Source organism: Quercus lobata, chromosome 9 (assembly GCF_001633185.2).
Source record: "Quercus lobata isolate SW786 chromosome 9, ValleyOak3.0 Primary Assembly, whole genome shotgun sequence".
Classification (NCBI taxonomy): domain Eukaryota; kingdom Viridiplantae; phylum Streptophyta; class Magnoliopsida; order Fagales; family Fagaceae; genus Quercus; species Quercus lobata.
In genome coordinates, this window is record NC_044912.1 from 51,423,999 (window position 1) to 51,440,731 (window position 16,733).

At 34.0% G+C, this 16,733-nt stretch overlaps 2 long non-coding RNA genes across 5 annotated transcripts; one reads left to right on the forward strand and one right to left on the reverse strand.

Annotated features, from left to right (window-relative positions):
• The first annotated feature begins 10,617 nt into the window (after positions 1–10,617).
• LOC115959313 lies at positions 10,618–13,548 on the forward strand. 4 transcript variants are annotated; one of them, XR_004084828.1, is made up of 5 exons: positions 10,618–10,927; positions 11,033–11,182; positions 11,559–11,664; positions 12,166–12,244; positions 13,088–13,548. It is a non-coding gene; the product is annotated as an uncharacterized LOC115959313 (long non-coding RNA). The 4 variants fall into 4 exon arrangements; XR_004084827.1 differs by having other exon boundaries at positions 10,618–10,881; positions 11,015–11,182; XR_004084830.1 differs by having other exon boundaries at positions 10,618–10,881.
• Positions 13,549–15,042: 1,494 nt separating this feature from the next.
• Positions 15,043–15,776, reverse strand: LOC115958922. Its single transcript, XR_004084725.1, has 2 exons — positions 15,333–15,776; positions 15,043–15,246 (listed from the first exon to the last, which is right to left on the reverse strand). It is a non-coding gene; the product is annotated as an uncharacterized LOC115958922 (long non-coding RNA).
• Positions 15,777–16,733: the final 957 nt, after the last annotated feature.

Genomic DNA, 16,733 nt, shown 5'->3' on the forward strand with positions numbered 1-16,733 from the left:
GTTTCTTCATTCATCCTTATTTTTTGATTTTCCCCCCCTTTCCTACACAGCTGTGTCAGGCGTAACATGAAGGTAACGTCAACCATTTGGTATTATTATTATTATTATTATGCTTTAGCCTCCAAAAAAATAACTTTTTAAAAAAGAAATAAGACTCCTAAATTCAAATATTCATGAGATGGAATATTTAAAGAAAAAAAAAGAATGCATAGATAAAATTAGTGGCATAGTAAAAAAAAAATTCAAAATAAACTTACATAATTAATCTCTTATAAACATACATGGCTCTGGTTATATATGTTCAATCTCTTGCAAGCACTCTCTTTTCAATATATATTATTAAAATTCACATAATATGCCTAAATATATTACAAATTTCTAGATTCTTCAAAACCAATTCTCAAAAATAAATCAAACTTAAAATTAAAATAAGGGTAACAAAATAAACTTAAAAATATGGTGGGTTGCTTTGAGTTAGACGAACTGAAAAAATTATCAATTCAAACTTGACACAACTTAAGACTTAGATTACATCCTTCCTATATACTTCTTTTACTTTGTCTTTAAATTGTAACTAGGAAAAAGAATCTTGCATTTTCTCTTATTTATGTTCATTTGTTTAACAAATAAACCAAAATTAAGCTTGACTATTAAACAAGCTAAGCTCAAACATAATAATATATCTGTGAATAAGCTTGTGAACATAATAAAAGTTTTATAGTTAATTATAATTAATAATTCCATTCGTAGTAAAATTCATTGATTTGTGAAGGGGTAAAAATAGGTAGTCAGTGGTTTTACTATATATGAGAAAGGCTAAAGTATAAAATACACCCCTAAAATTTGGGGTCTTGTAATTTTTCTCCCTAAAGTAGGGCTACTTTAGTAAGACGACTAAGATCGTTCATTTTGAGGATTGTAAGTAGGATCGGTAAAATTTAACTGATCCTACATTCATGAAAGATCCTACTAAAAACCCAAATTTGCTATAGGTTGGTTTAAAAAAAACAAAAACCCAATCAACCTAATGGATAGAAATAATCCAATGGGCCTTAAACAATGTTGAAGTGTTGAAAATACCTCTATGTAAACTAAAAATATCAAAAACAAATTTCACTTTAAATTACAAACTTATTCCATATAGTCTTAGTTATGTGGGATCAAAAAATGATTATCTTCCTAAGTATTTATTTATTATATGTTTATGTTGTTAGAAATGAGATAATTGTATTCTTTTGAGCTTAGCTATTGTGTGTCACTATAAAATAAGCATTTAAATTTACTAATTTTTTTCGTTAGGATAGATGCATCAATTTATGGAATAGGAATTAAATCTTTTTTATGCAATTTTTTTGATTAATTCTATCAAGATCAGTTGTGCACAATGTTGTGAAAGAAAAGACCAACAATTGTATTAGAGCTTGGTTGATTTAGTGGATAACTCTTTGTGTGAATTAAGATGGAAGAGATTAAGGTGGAGCTATTCCAAGAGGAAAAGAAGACTACTTGATTAAGGTAGGAGCTATCCCAAGAAGAAAGAAGATAGTTGAGGACAATTGATGGAATTTGAGTCAAGGTGGAGATTGTTGGGAAATTACCTCAAATTCCAATTGTGACATGGAAAGTCAATTAGGTTTTCTAGTTGAAGATGGAAAAATTAATTTGGATTTCCTTATTGTAGAAGGAAAGACTATTCCTTGGTGTGAAGGGGAAAAATTAATTTGGATTTCCTTGTTGTAGAAGGAAAGACTACTCCTTGGTGTGAAGGAAATTTATATTCCTTGTTAAAGAGGTAATGTATTCCTAATCCAAGAGGGAATAGATTCCTTATTAAAGAGATAATGTATTCCTAGTCCAAGAGGGAATAGTAAAAGAGTCTTATAAATAGACAATACTACAAAGAATTTGATGGCTTTGGCCTAAGGGTTCTCCTTATGGGGGAGAGGGAAAATAGAGCGTGAAACCAAGAGAGAGAAAAGAGATTTTCGCTTGGGAGGAATGCAAGAGGAAAAAGAGTGCAAGGTATTGCCGCCTTCCGCCTTTAAGAAGATAGCCAAGGAGGAGAGTGTAAAGGGTTGCTGCCTTCAAAAAGATAGCTGAGGAGGAGAGAGCAAAGTGTTGCTGCCTTTGAAAGAGATAATTAGTGTGTGTGAGAGAGTAAAGAAAAATAAGAGAGATTTTTCTTTAGCCGTGAGACATACACAAAAATTATTATAATTGATTTGATAATAGTGAAATTATTCGGAGTTTGTCCCGTGGTTTTTTCCCTTCAAGAGAAAGGGTTTTCCATGTAAATATTTGTATTCTTGTGTGTGATTGCTATTTTGGATTGCTAATATTTGTGATAATATTATATGGAACCCAACAATGATAATATGGCATCTGAGGCATGCACAGTGAAATTGCTTTTCTGCCCCAACACTTCTTGGTATCGATCCACTTGTTCTTCTGTTCCATTTGATTTCAAGGCCACTTTAGATTCATCCTTCCTCAATTCCTTAAGCTGTAATTTTATAATTTTAGTTCAAGATCAATAGGGTTAAAAACTATACTTATAGAAACAAGTTTCATACCACTTAACATACTTCAAATTATCGGCGAAATCTAAGACATGTTGTACAATATTTACAAAAAATCTAATTAAGGATTTTTTAATTGTATAACTTAGTTAAAAAACACAGTAATTGTTATCTGACACTTGTTAATGTACACTACATATATACAATATCCACAATTTCACACATGATGTCCATATTTTTTATTTTATTGATGTTCATATTTAAAATGTGAAATGAGTGATGTGTATTGTAAGGGCAGATTTTGGGGCCCAGGCCCAGTAAGCAGGAGATTCTGGCCCAAAAGATCCTCAACAATGAATTTGTAGAGAGTGAGTTGAAGAATTAGGTCTAGACAGAGTAAACGTAACTGTTAGTAAGCCATGCAACCATTCGAACGTGGGGATGTTTTATTAAGTTCCCTGGGATAACAGTTCATGGAACAATAACTTAGGCTTTGTTTACAGAACTTCTCTCTTTTTCTCTCTCTTTTCCTTACTTTTTGCTCTCCAACTTCCGATCCCTTGATCATGGGGGTTTTCTTCTCTTACATAGCATCCTCCGAATGATAATGACCCTACACTTGTTGATCATCTGGGCCTCTACTTGAGTGCCTGTCCCATAGGACATCATCTTCCTTTTCTGTGAGTTGCACTGGCCAAGATAATACTGTTCTCCTGTCCTCTCCACATTAATGCTGCTGAAAAAGTAGCTTCCTTGCATTTAATGCGGCAGTTTTGGTTGCCCCCCTGAGCGTCCAGCATTTCCCTTCGATTTGGGACGATTTCCCACTATGTGAAGGGTGTGTGTTGGACTCCCATTTGATGCGTCCGAGGAGACACTCCTCCTCGGACGCCTCTAAAACAGGCCCGGCCCGGCCCAACAGGGTTGGGCTAGAAGTCCTCTGGCCATGTCCTCACTTCTTGTTATGGCTGGGCCCCGCATGGGTGCCAAGGCCCACTGTTGACTGATGAACTTTCCCCCCACATGTATGTATGATGTACAATAAGGAGTGCCTAAGAATCAATGCCCTGAATCATATAGACAATTTATGTCAAGATTTGGAGAATATCTGAATGTATCGTCAAAGGCATTACTGAAATTGTCTTTTTTTTTTTATCAAGTTGAAGGAGAATTTTGTGGGGACAAAAATGAAAGGACCTTGTATGAATTGATGAATTGTGAGACTTGAAATGGAAGTTTTGAAAAAAAAGTTATACACAAATAAAAAAACTCACATTATGACCAATGACAAAAAGTACACCAATTGGGCTTGCCGATGCCAAGGCTATAATGTTCACTGCATTGAGGAAATAATTAATAACCAAAACCAACATATGTAAAATAAAAAAAGTTAACTGCCAGTTGAGGACGGAGCTAGGACTTAGAGTTAGGGAGGGCAAATGTATAAACAATTTTTTTTTTTTAACTCCAAGTAAGCATTCATTTAGAAGAGAAATGCCATGTCCACAATATTTTTACTATATTTTCATAACAAATCATAAGTGGTAGGTTATTATCGGTTGTTATAAGTGAACAAAAAAGTAATTTAAGTTATGAATTCAAATTAGAACCAATAACAACTTACCGCATGTGATTTGTTGTGAAAATGTTGTAGACGTAACACTTTTCAATTTAGAAAGTTAAGCTTTTTTTTTTTTTAATATACTTTTTTTTTGGTGTCTTGTGTGTTGTCAAATGTGTGTGGGTGTTCACTTAGACTAGTTAGAATTGACTTAGGAATTTTTTATTTTATTTTATTTTTTGTTTGTGTCTTGCGTGGGTTTGTTTTGGGGTGTTGTTTGGGCTTAAGTTTGTTATTGGTAAATTTTGTTGTTAAGCTTGTTAAATTTACTTCAAATTTTAGATCAATAAAATTTTTTATAGCCTTTAAAAAGATCAATAATATTGTTGAGAGGGCAAAGTGCAAATTTATTGAAACAAATTGCTAAAATTAATACACACAAATATATATATATATATATATATATACACTAAAAAAAATTTGAAAAAATTTAGGTGGGGCCAGTGCCCCCAGTCCAACTATAGTTCCGTCACTGCTGCTAGTAGTATTCATGCCTGAAAGGAATGATAGGTTGGGGTAGATGATTCAATCACAAAACAAGAAGTTAAGATGAGTATGAGGCCCAAATATGGGGTATGTAGATGATATATGCACCAATATGGTCTTTTTAAAAAAAAAAAAAAAATTTAATAATAATGAATAAAAATATTTTATTAATTAAATAGGTTAATCTTTTTTTTTTTTTTTTTGGATTTTTCATGTGACTCCTTAAAAAATTATGCAAGCATTGAAAGTTGAAAGGTGATCTTAGGCTGACAAAGTGAGATTTAGGCCATGTGCCACTGCCTTCTGTTTAAGACTTTATTTTTTTGAAAGCGCCTTCTGTTTAAGACTTTAAGGTAGTGTATCTCCAATAATAAATCTAAAATAATCCATATATCTCTTATCCCTGGAACCTGTAACTCTTTGACCCAAAAAAAACTAAAACTAAAGTTGTGTTAGAAAATAATTAAAGGAAATTACACTTCTATCCAAAAAAAAAAAAAAAAAAAAACGCTTGATTTAGAAAATAGAATTTTCCAATTTTTTTTTCTTTATACAAGCACAGCATGATCATAATGGTACATGCCTACATGGGTAAGTTTTTGTTGCATTTAAAATTCCTCCATATCGTGACATAATAAGGTTGGCAGTTGCCACAATTAATAAGAATAGGATAACTGTTATCACTTATGAATTTATTATTATTATTGAGCAAATATTAACATGGATATGTCGTGTGGATCCAAATAAGTTAGTTTGTTATTCAGCCAAAAAAAAAAGTTAGTTTGTTCTTCTCAAAAAAAAAAAAAAAAAAAAGTCAAAACTAGCAAGTTTTTAACAAATTCAATAATGTATTATTACAAAACTTTTTTTTAATAAGAATATTAGTTTGGAAAAATGTCAAAGTTACAAAGTTTTTACAAATTACTGATATGGTGAAAGATTATTAGTAAGTAAAAAAATAATGTCAATAGTGAGCTCATTTGTGAACCAGTAAGAAATTGTCATCTCAACAATTTGTAAAAAGTTTATAATTGTAGCATTGCTTTATTTTTTATTAGAAATAGATTTTACTTATGACATCCGTTCCTAATGAGCGCTCATGAGTGCTATTTATTATTAGATCAAGACACTAATTAGTTTTAAGTATAGGCAGAGATCGAACCCTAAGAAATCCAAACACCTCCTTAATCTCTTATTCCACTATTAACGGTCGAGCTAAAACTTGAAACATTAATTTCTGATCTTTAAACATTAAACATGCATGGTGAGTTGAGTTTTATAATAGAGTATTATAAAACTTGAAACATTAATTTCTGATTATTTTAAGAATCTCTAAACACGTTGAGCACCTATGAAGTTGTTAGAGATCATTAATGAGAGTTCGACAATAATGTCTTTACCTTGTATTATATGCTTTAGGAGTAATTCTACGGTACTCCCCCAAAAAAGAGGGGGGTACGGTACCCACTAGTAGGTAACCTGCTATACCAGGTTACTTTTTTCTCACATTTGATGGTTCTATTCTCACATTATGTAGTTCCAACATCACATGTGACAGTTCTTTTCTCACATTCGATAGTTTCCTTACTTTTTTCTCACATTTGACGGTTCCATTCTCACATTATGCAGTTCCAACATCACATATGACAGTTCTTTTCTCACATTTGATGGTTCCCTTACTTTTTTCTCACATTTGACGGTTCCATCCTCACACATTTGACGGTTCCATCCTCACATTATGCAGTTCTAGCATCACATGTAACAGTTCTTTTTTCACATTTGGTGGTTCTTTTACTTTTTTTTCTCACATTTGACGGTTTCATCCTCACATTGTACAGTTCCAACGTCACATATGACAGTTCTTTTGTCACATTGAGTGGTTCCCTTAATTTTTTCTCACATTTGACGGTTCCATTCTCACATTATGCAGTTCCAACATCACATGTGACAATTCTTTTCTCACATTTGATGGTTCCCTTACTTTTTTCTCACATTTGACAGTTCTTTTCTCACATTTGATGGTTCCCTTACTTTTTTCTCACATTTGACGGTTTCATCCTCACATTATGCAGTTCCAGTATCACATGTGACAGTTCTTTTCTCACATTTGGTGGTTCCTTTACTTTTTTTTCTAACATTTGACGGTTTCATCCTCACATTGTGCGGTTCCAACGTCACATATGACAGTTCTTTTGTCACATTGAGTAGTTCCCTTAATTTTTTCTCATACTTGATGGTTCTATCCTCACATTGTGTAGTTCTAACATCACATGTGACAATTCTTTTCTCACATTTGATGGTTCCCTTACTTTTTTTTCTCACATTTGACGGTTCCATTCTCACACTATGCAGTTTCAACATCACATGTGACAGTTCTTTTCTCACATTTGATGGTTCCCTCACTTTTTTCTCACATTTGACGGTTCCATCCTCACATTGTGCGGTTCCAACATCACATATGACAGTTTTTTTGTTACATTGAGTGGTTCCCTTAATTTTTTCTCATACTTGATGATTCCATTCTCATATTGTACAGTTCCAACATCACATGTGACAGTTCTTTCCTCACATTTAGTGGTTCCCTTACTTTTTTCTCACACTTAACGGTTTCATCCTCACATTGTGCGGTTCCAACATTACATATGACAGCTCTTTTGTCATATTAGGTGGTTTCCTTACTTTTTTCTCACACTTGACGGTTTCATTCTCACATTGTGCAGTTCCAACATTATACATGACAGTTCTTTTGTCATATTGGGTGGTTCCCTTACTTTTTTCTCACATTTGACGATTCCATCCTCACATTTGACGGTTTCATCCTCACATTGTGCAGTTCCAACATCACATGTAATAGTTTTTTCTCACATTTTGTGGTTCCCTTACTTTTTTTTTTTTTTTTCTAACATTTGACGGTTTCATTCTCACATTGTGTGGTTCCAACATCACATATGACAGTTCTTTTGTCATATTGGGTGGTTCCCTTACTTTTTTCTCACACTTGACAGTTCTATCCTCATATTGTGCAGTTCCAACATCACATGTGACAGTTTTTTTCTCACATTTGGTGGTTCTTTTACTTTTTTTTCTTCACATTTGACGGTTTCATTCTCACATTATGCGGTTCCAATATCACATATGACAGTTCTTTTATCACATTGGATAGTTCCCTTACTTTTTTCTCACATTGTGTAGTTCTAACATCACATGTGACAGTTTTTTTTTCACATTTGGTGATTCCCTTATTTTTTTTTCTCACATTTAACGGTTTCATCGTCACATTGTGCGATTCCAACATCACATGTGACAGTTCTTTTGTCACATTGGATGGTTCCCTTACCTTTTTCTCACACTTAATGGTTTCATCCTTACATTTTTCTCACACTTGATGGTTTCATCCTCACATTACGTAGTTCCAACATCACATGTGACAATTCTTTTATCACATTTAGTGGTTCCCTTACTTTTTTCTCACATTTGACAATTTCATCCTCACATTGTGCAATTCTAACATCACATGTGACATTTTTTTCATATTTGGTGGTTCCCTTACTTTTTTTCTCACATTTGACGGTTTCATCCTCACATTCTGCGGTTCCAATATCACATATGACAGCTCTTTTGTCACATTGGGTGGTTCCTTTACTTTTTTCTCACATTTGACGATTCTATCCTCATATTGTGCAGTTCCAACATTACATGTGACAGTTCTTTTCTCACATTTGGTGGTTCCCTTACTTTTTCTCACATTTGACGGTTCCATCCTCACATTGTGTAGTTCTAACATCACATGTGACAGTTTTTTTCTCACATTTAGTGGTTCCCTTACTTTTTTTTCTCACATTTGACAGTTTCATTCTCACATTGTGCGGTTCCAACATCACATATGAAAGTTCTTTTGACACATTGGGTGGTTCCCTCACTTTTTTCTCACACTTGACGATTCCATCCTCATATTGTGCAGTTCCAACATCACATGTGATAGTCCTTACTTTTTTTTTTGTCACATTGACAGTTTTTGTTTTCACATTTGACGGTTACATCCTCACATTGTGCAGTTCCAGCTGGAATTATCTTGGTTTCTTTCACAAATATTTGAATATACCAATTAACTTCCTACGTATCTCCCTTGGTAGCTTCCATCACATTCAGGGGCATACTTTCCTATAAAATAACATAGTTGAGGTCATTTTCTTGATGTTTATGTTTTTATTATTTATATATGATGGTGAACCAAAAATTAGACTATCTCCAATTCGTCCATAGTGTCGTTCAGAAAAGAAAGGTCTTCCAAGTGCATGAAGGTCATCCAGCATGGAGTCACTTGGACGACCGCCAAACACTTAGAAATTTTTAGAGTAAATCTATATCCAAAAGCTTATGATTCGGACCACGTTCTACTATTCTGAAGTATGAGCAAAATTCTTATTCATTACTCTAACTTCTCACTAAGTTCTTAACTTCTGATGGCAGTTGTAGAAGTTAAGTCTAAACCTTTTAACTTCCATCCATGTTGAGGAAGTTACTAAACAAGTAACCACTCCAAAACTCACTATAAAAGGACTCAGCCATATGAAATCAAAGTAAGTTTTTCACCACTTATAGAGTTGGAATTCCTGAGTTCAAGAGAGAAAACTAACTTAAGCATCGGAGGGTTCTTGGCCAATTTACCCCGGTCATTTTTGATTTTGTGTTTCTTTCTTTTTAGGCCTTCTAAGCAATCTCAAGCCCATTGAAGTTCGAAGCATTCAGCCTACTGATTTTCTATGCATCATCAATATATACTATAAAACTAAAGATGTATAACCTTATGTGCTCTCTAATTGTTCTTATGCAACGTCTACAACTTAATCATAGTTGTGTGTTTATTGTGGTGTCTAAGATTGGAAATAGGGTGACTATACAATTAGCAAGTTATGCAAAAAATCCAATACAAAGATTGTTGACAATTTTAAAATTTTTAGTAAACACTTGAATTGAAACTATAGATGCAGTATGAAATAGTCATCAATCAAGGCTATTACACCAGGTTATATATTTTTTAGGCATTTTCATTAGATCCACATGTGCGGAAGTGTCAAATGATTGTGTCCGACACGAGTATAATCACCCCAACTAAAGTGTCTATGCAGTTTTGTTTCATAAAATTATTATTATATTTAGACTCATCTAAAAAAAAAAAAAAATCCAAAAAAATTTCCACAATAACAAAAATTACCAATAGAAAACTAAAAACAATTAAGCACAATTGACCGATTTTACCAAAAACGAACAACCCAATCCTTTTTAAAAAAATTATCAAAATAATTTTGACATTGAGAGTTTATCATATCGACCACAATGATAAGTGTGAGCCTCATTTGAGTCAGCAGTGCCTCTACTAGCTAAGTCTGGGAGAGCCCTAATAGCAATGAAATGTTTTCGTTGTTGAAGACTTATCAGTGCCACAGAGCACTTATCTCTCTCTCTCTCTCACAGGGTTTCACAAAATTTATACAAACTCGTCATTCTAAAGCCATTTGGTATTTTTTTCTATAAAATATTGGAACGTGTAATTTGAACATAATTGACTGTTAAAAGGTCAATTTTCATCTCTATACTTTGTTCGAATCAGCATGGTGGCAAGTCGGTATATTTTTTGCCGAGCAACTCTGGTTCAAATCCTTCACGCCTGCAATTTTATTTTTTTGAATTTTCAATTTTCAGTCCATAAGCTGAAAAGCCCACAAGATCCTACGCCTAAGAAAAACCCTAGTTCATCCCAAATCTTCTTTCCTTCAATGTCAGTGATAACAGCCACCGATTTTCCTCTCTTTCTCTGCCCTTTTGTTCGAAGTCTCCACCGTTTCTCATCATTAAAATCTCAGTATGTCTCATCTTTTTTCTTTAGTTTTCCATCTAGGCCCATTACAAAAAGCTTGGCCCCCTCTGAAATTGTAAACCATTAACCCACCCGGCCAGCCCACATGTAAAAATAAAAATAAAAAAAAGGTCCAAAAATGTAAACCCAGCAATCCGACCGAAGACTCCGGTCTCCTCTCCAAAGTCCAAACGGAAAAACAAAAGAAAAAAAGAAAAGAAAACCTAAGAAAAAATGCTGCTGCCCACGCCGTGACGCCGCCACCACGCAAGAGCGGCGAGACCCATCTTGCAGACCCACGCGACACCCATCTCGCCGTGACGCCGCTACTGGCTTTGATCTTAAAAGCAATGCCAGACTTCTATCAAATGATACCTTTTTAAATATTTTATGAACAGGTATTAACTTGCAACTCAGTCTGATGAGCGCCTATACATATGTAAGGTCTGGTATTACTTCAATTGTAATTTAATTTCTTCATTATCAAGATGTTTTGACATTTGAATTTGAAATGCTTGGAACCGCAAAAAGGTTTATGTTTTTGTGCAGAGTGTGCTATGGTGCCATATTTGAATTTCTTTGGGACACAACTAACTTCAAAAAAGTAAAATAAAATAACAGGTGTCTGTCTCTCTTGATGACACAATAATTCTACATGAGGGTGGGGATAAGAAGCTGATTGAAGAAAGATGTGCAGAGGTATGCGTTTGGCTTTTCTCTTTAATTCCTTATTTATTTTCAAAATTTTTATTCAGTGTGCTATTCACTTGGATGAATTGTTTGCCAATTTTTTTGATCAATAATTTTGACACATTAGAAATGCACTTAGTGCTACATGCATGGGTGAAATCACAATTCTGATGACCTCCCTATAGTGGTATAAAGCTCTTACCTTTTTTTTTTTTGGTTGTCCCATTGGCTTTTTAGTTTTTATTTTTAATACTCAAATTCAACTCAACTTTACTCACAAAACTTCATTTTCAAAGGTTTTATTTGTTGAATTTCCTCAGCCAGCGTCTACCTTGGTGTTTATTTGTAGTTAAATACTGACAATGAGCATTTTGATTTGCTTTAGGCACCTGCATTCACAATAGCCTCAAATGCTGGTTTTGATGGTGCACTGTTTATTGGCAAATTGTTGGAACAAGATAATCATAATTTGGGTTTTGATGCTGCTAAAGGTTTGTTCTTTTATTAGCTACAAGAATTACCATCGTAGCCAACTTTACAATTTCGCATCCCTTTTCTTATTTCTGGGATTCAATTCTTCTCTTATTGGCCCTCGGGCTTCTGTCTCGGGGGATTTCTGGTCTATGGTAAAGCAAAATAGTGTAGGAAATTTCATGTTGTTTGAGTTGGAGCCTTTTCTGTCCAATAAAAAGAACATGGAAATGTCTGTGTCCAGACCCTGTAGGAATGGGGAGTGTCCACAAAGCCTTGTGCATTGTATGAAAGTTGAATTATTGAGAATGGAAAACTTTCCAACATGTTTATATTGAGAATTCTCATGAAAGTTGAATTATCCAATTTATTGCACGTGGATCTTGTTTCTCTTTCTTTTCTTTTCTAGTTTTTCTATATTTGTCTCAACACCTGGACTAATATCAAGTGATGATTGTTTAAAGTTGTTTATTTAATACTTTCCTGGACATTTATTTAATAATAGTCCTTGTGCAAAATAGGTGTATATGTTGACATGGTGGAGGAGAGAATCAGAGATCCTCTCAAAGTGGTTAGAATGGCTTTAGTCGACGCTGCCAGGTAAAGATCATAGTTGGTTAAATGTGGAATCAATTGGAAAAAAGAATTATCTTTTCTTGTTTCTAAGATCTAATCATATTAGCTTCTGCCCCTCTCTTTGCATCTGCATTTTTTTAATAAGTGAAGGATAGAAGTTAAATAAGTAATGACTAATGAACAATGTATGCAACTAAAAACATACATACAGATATATATATCAATTGCTTTATGATTTTTTATTTTCTATTTGTTAGTTGCATTTTGAGTTTTTTGTTTTTGTCTTTGTCTTTGTGCTAAACAAAGCCCAGAGTTTGACCTTAGTATTGGTGGAAAATTATTTGTTGCATCCCTAACCTGCTTTTCGTTTCTAGATGTTATCTTTGGTGGGCCTAGGTAGTCAAATTTGCATCCATTTTAATCTAACCTGATGCAGCATTGTCTTCTGTTTGAGGATCTTACCAAAGTATGCCATTCCATACTGTTTTTATGAGGGTCAATGTATAATATGTCTCTTATTTCAGTTGAAGATATTTTATTAGTAAAGAAGTTGCATTATCAAATACTAGGGACCAGGATCTGAATGGTGGCTATGGCAGTTATTTTAGCAGGTTTTTCTGTGGTTGAAAATCAAGCAAGGGACATGTGCATTATGTGAAATTAATCTTTTCAAGATGAATTTAATGGTGTGGGCTGTGTGGTTGGGTGTTCCATGTCATTTTTTTTTCTTTTGCTTACGACACGCCAATACATCACCTTAGCATGGAGGAGCATTATGTACTTGGTTATATGTAGATTTGAGCTCTCTGTGCTTGTATGATTGAGAACTAACCTTTTTTCTTGTGAATGTTTTGTCATTGATGGAAGGATTTGCTCCTCTTCACCTCTGAATCTATCAAAAGGGCCGCTTTGCAAGCTATCAGCAATGACCAAGTTTCTGTTCCCAGCCTTGTAATAGCTGTATTTACTCATGATCTTTGGCTGGATCACTATGAGTGCTATTGTCAGCTGTTTGAAGATGTCTATGCCAATTGCCGAAGGACAACTCTGCTGTTGGTTGGCTTCTCTGCTGGTAGGTGACAAATGCAATTTCAAAGTGAACATTGAGCTGGAGCTTGGATTTGCCCAGAGTCTGCGCATTATCAAGATGCCTGAATTGATGGAGTGCTTGTTGATCAACACCACTGTTTGGCTAGGCCACTGGTGAACTCAGGAGAACGAGGCTGCCCCAGAACTCTCAACTGGTTAAGCTTGTTTGCTACCAAACTGATTTGTGGGGTGGATAGAAGTCCTGCCGATCACTGAGCCTCTACTATGAGATTCTATGTTTTGTGAATAGCAAATAAAATCTTCAAAATATTGTCAATATTCTTACCTTAAAATTAACAAAAAAAGAAAAAAAAATCTATATAATTTTGAGATCGCATTTGAATATATAATATAGTTTTTTTCCAATTTCTTTTTCACGGTGAATAATGATTCAAGTCATTTGACTAAATTTGGTTAGCTTTGTCAATTGAGTCAGGGTAAAGGTGTGGGTCTCCAATCCAACTGCTCCTGCCATCTACAATTCTTGGCATATTTTGGATGGATTTGTCTTTTGCAATATCCTGATTTACTTGATTTGAGGTCTAATTAAGCGAATTATTGTGCACCACAGATGCTTTTAATGCTTCACTTGCTTTCAATTTTGGCCGTGTCTCTCATCAATTTAAGATCCACAGAAAATCTATAAGCCAAATGTTATAAAAAGAGCTCAATATTGGAATGAGTGGGCACTGAAAACGTGGGTTGATGCAGATTATCTTTTAGGGATATTAAAAGATGAACATTTCTGGTGTGATAAAAAGTATTTAGGGAGTAGATGGAATAATAAGTTAGAAGGTTGCAAAATCTTATTGACTGACTGCTAAGAAGTTTCAAAATTTTGGACGCTAGGAATCAAACGGACGCCTAAGCCAAACATCTATCTGCTTCTTTTCTTTTTCTTCTTTGGTTCACCAACCAAACATCTATTTACTTAAAAGAAAAGAGCCATGGCCAAAATATCATATAGTCTGCCAAGCAAATTGTCCAAACTCAACATCTCCAAGCAATTGATAGTGCCAAATGCATGTACCAGCTATTATCTCATCATTCAGCATTACTTCACATAACAAATACAGTGCTGGAAACTTTTTTTTTTTGGTAAAGCAGCACAAGTACTGGAAACTAGTTGGTAGGGGCAGAAGCAATCAAATACATGTTCAAATGCACAATTTTGTGTTCATGACAAGAAGATTCCAGATTCTTTTTTCCAAGCAGTGATTGCAGATTCCTGGTATTGACAATACACATTGTCTTTCAATGGTACACTAGTGGAGATCACCATTCCATGGTGAGGTGTAATAGAACCAGTACAAAAATATGAGAAGAAATTTTTATTCTTACCCCAAAAATGAATCTCACAACACCACAAATATCTTGTATATAATCATTATCCAGAGAAAATTATACAATAAACAACAGTATTTACAAGTAAAGCTTTTTCAGAAGCCGAGTATTGTCATGTAAAAGCCCTTTCGGCATCACTTGCGTCTCTATGATTATGAGGGTTGTCAGTCCCCCCCAACCATTCCTCCAGTTTGGCTTCTTTATCAGCCTTGAAATCATCAAAGTTTTCTAAAACTAAAACTAAATTTTTACTCGGTAAGCTGACATCATTCTGTTCTTCTTCTTGCAGTGGATCATCTTCAAACAACATAAATTGATATCTAAAAACATGCAGTGCAACTCACATAAACAAGGGTAGTGCAACTTATGAAATTCAATCTCCCTTTCAATTAAAAATAAAATTCACTAAATTGCAGCATTTTCCAAAAAATTCAGTTATCAAATTATACAAATCACTGTCATTCTAGTGACCGAAAAATATCTTGTAGTGGAGTATTTCTAGCATTTTCTATTATTTTTGAACGTTGTTCATTTTCCTTTGAAAGCACTAGATTTGATGCCAACTTGTATCGAATACGTTCTGACCAACTCTCCTGAAAAAAGTAGACATTGTTGATGAATAAGAAGCTTAAGCAAATTATGCAAAAACTGTAAAATATACTTCCAATAAATATATTACCATAAAGGTTAGATTCTATTTGATAATTTTTGTATGCATGTGCTTAATAACATACATGCCGCAATCATACCTGAAATATGAAAACAGTTAAAATTTAAAAAACCTAAAGAGTCACACAATAGTTATCATGTAAAAACCTAAATGGTCTCCCTTGCAACCCCATTTTACTAGTCTTTCTCTTGTTGTAATTCTGTCCTTTATGACCAGCTAGTTTATAAATGCATGCCTGGGAATATGACCTATGAACCAAATTAGCTTGTACACCAACTAACAGCTTGTTGGTTGGTTCTTTTTGTTTTTTGAAATCTCCTACTAAAGAAAAAGAAAAAAGAAATATGGATTGTGTAATAATGTTGTGTGTTAGGTTGAATTGGATATGTAGGTTGTTGTCTTACCTAGAAGATATGGTCTTGTTATGTAGGTCTAAATTAACGTGGACCACTTTGATACACGCAATTGGGTCAAATAAGATATAAAAAGTAAAAGATAGTCATGATGTGTTAAGGCTTACATAGGGCATGACACATAATGTTTTGTTTTAGGACTCATTGTTGAATTCATGAATCTTGATGTCCTTGATTGAGTGAATAAAATTTGTACTTAAAGAAATTGCAGAATTTTACCCCATTCTAGAATAACCAAATCAAAGAAAAATTAAAATATAAACCTAAATAACCTAAATATAATTTTACCCGACTCTAGACATGATGGCCTTGTTTCTAGATATAATAGCCTAAAGGGCAAAACTTAGATACAATACCTTATGTATTAGGTTCCCTCCCTAAAAATCAGCCATGTGAAATATGAAATATTATCACAACCCCATAATCTTCTCGATCAATTCAAATCAAGCTTGGACAAACAAGTAATAAGTTTGAAAAAAACAACTCAATCCCACTAAACTGTGACTTTATGCACTTATTTCTGGTTTTTAAGCATCAAATTAAAATTACTTCTAGAACCCACTGGTTGTTACACTATTTATGAACGGTATAAAATATTGCAACTTGCCAAACCTAGGACTTGGTTCTTGGTCTTCTTTCTTTGGTTATAAATATGCACAATTGGGTTAGGCTTTGATAGTATCTAACTATTTTGTCAACTAGTTCTCCACTCTACCTAAGTAAAAGGGTATTCAATGTTCAAAGCCATAACATAAGGCAACAAGTCCTTTCATTTCCTTTGTGTTCTACTGGTTTTTTTGTCAAAAATTTGAATTTTTTTTTCCCTGAGATGGAGAGCCTTTTGGGCCTGCTTAGGATTCATATCCATAGAGGGGTAAACCTTGTAGTTAGGGATGTCAGATGCAGTGATTCTTATGTTGTTATCAAAATGGGCAAGCAGGTAAAAACAGATTTAAGCTATTTTGAACTTACACATAACTGTACTCCTAAGTTAAAT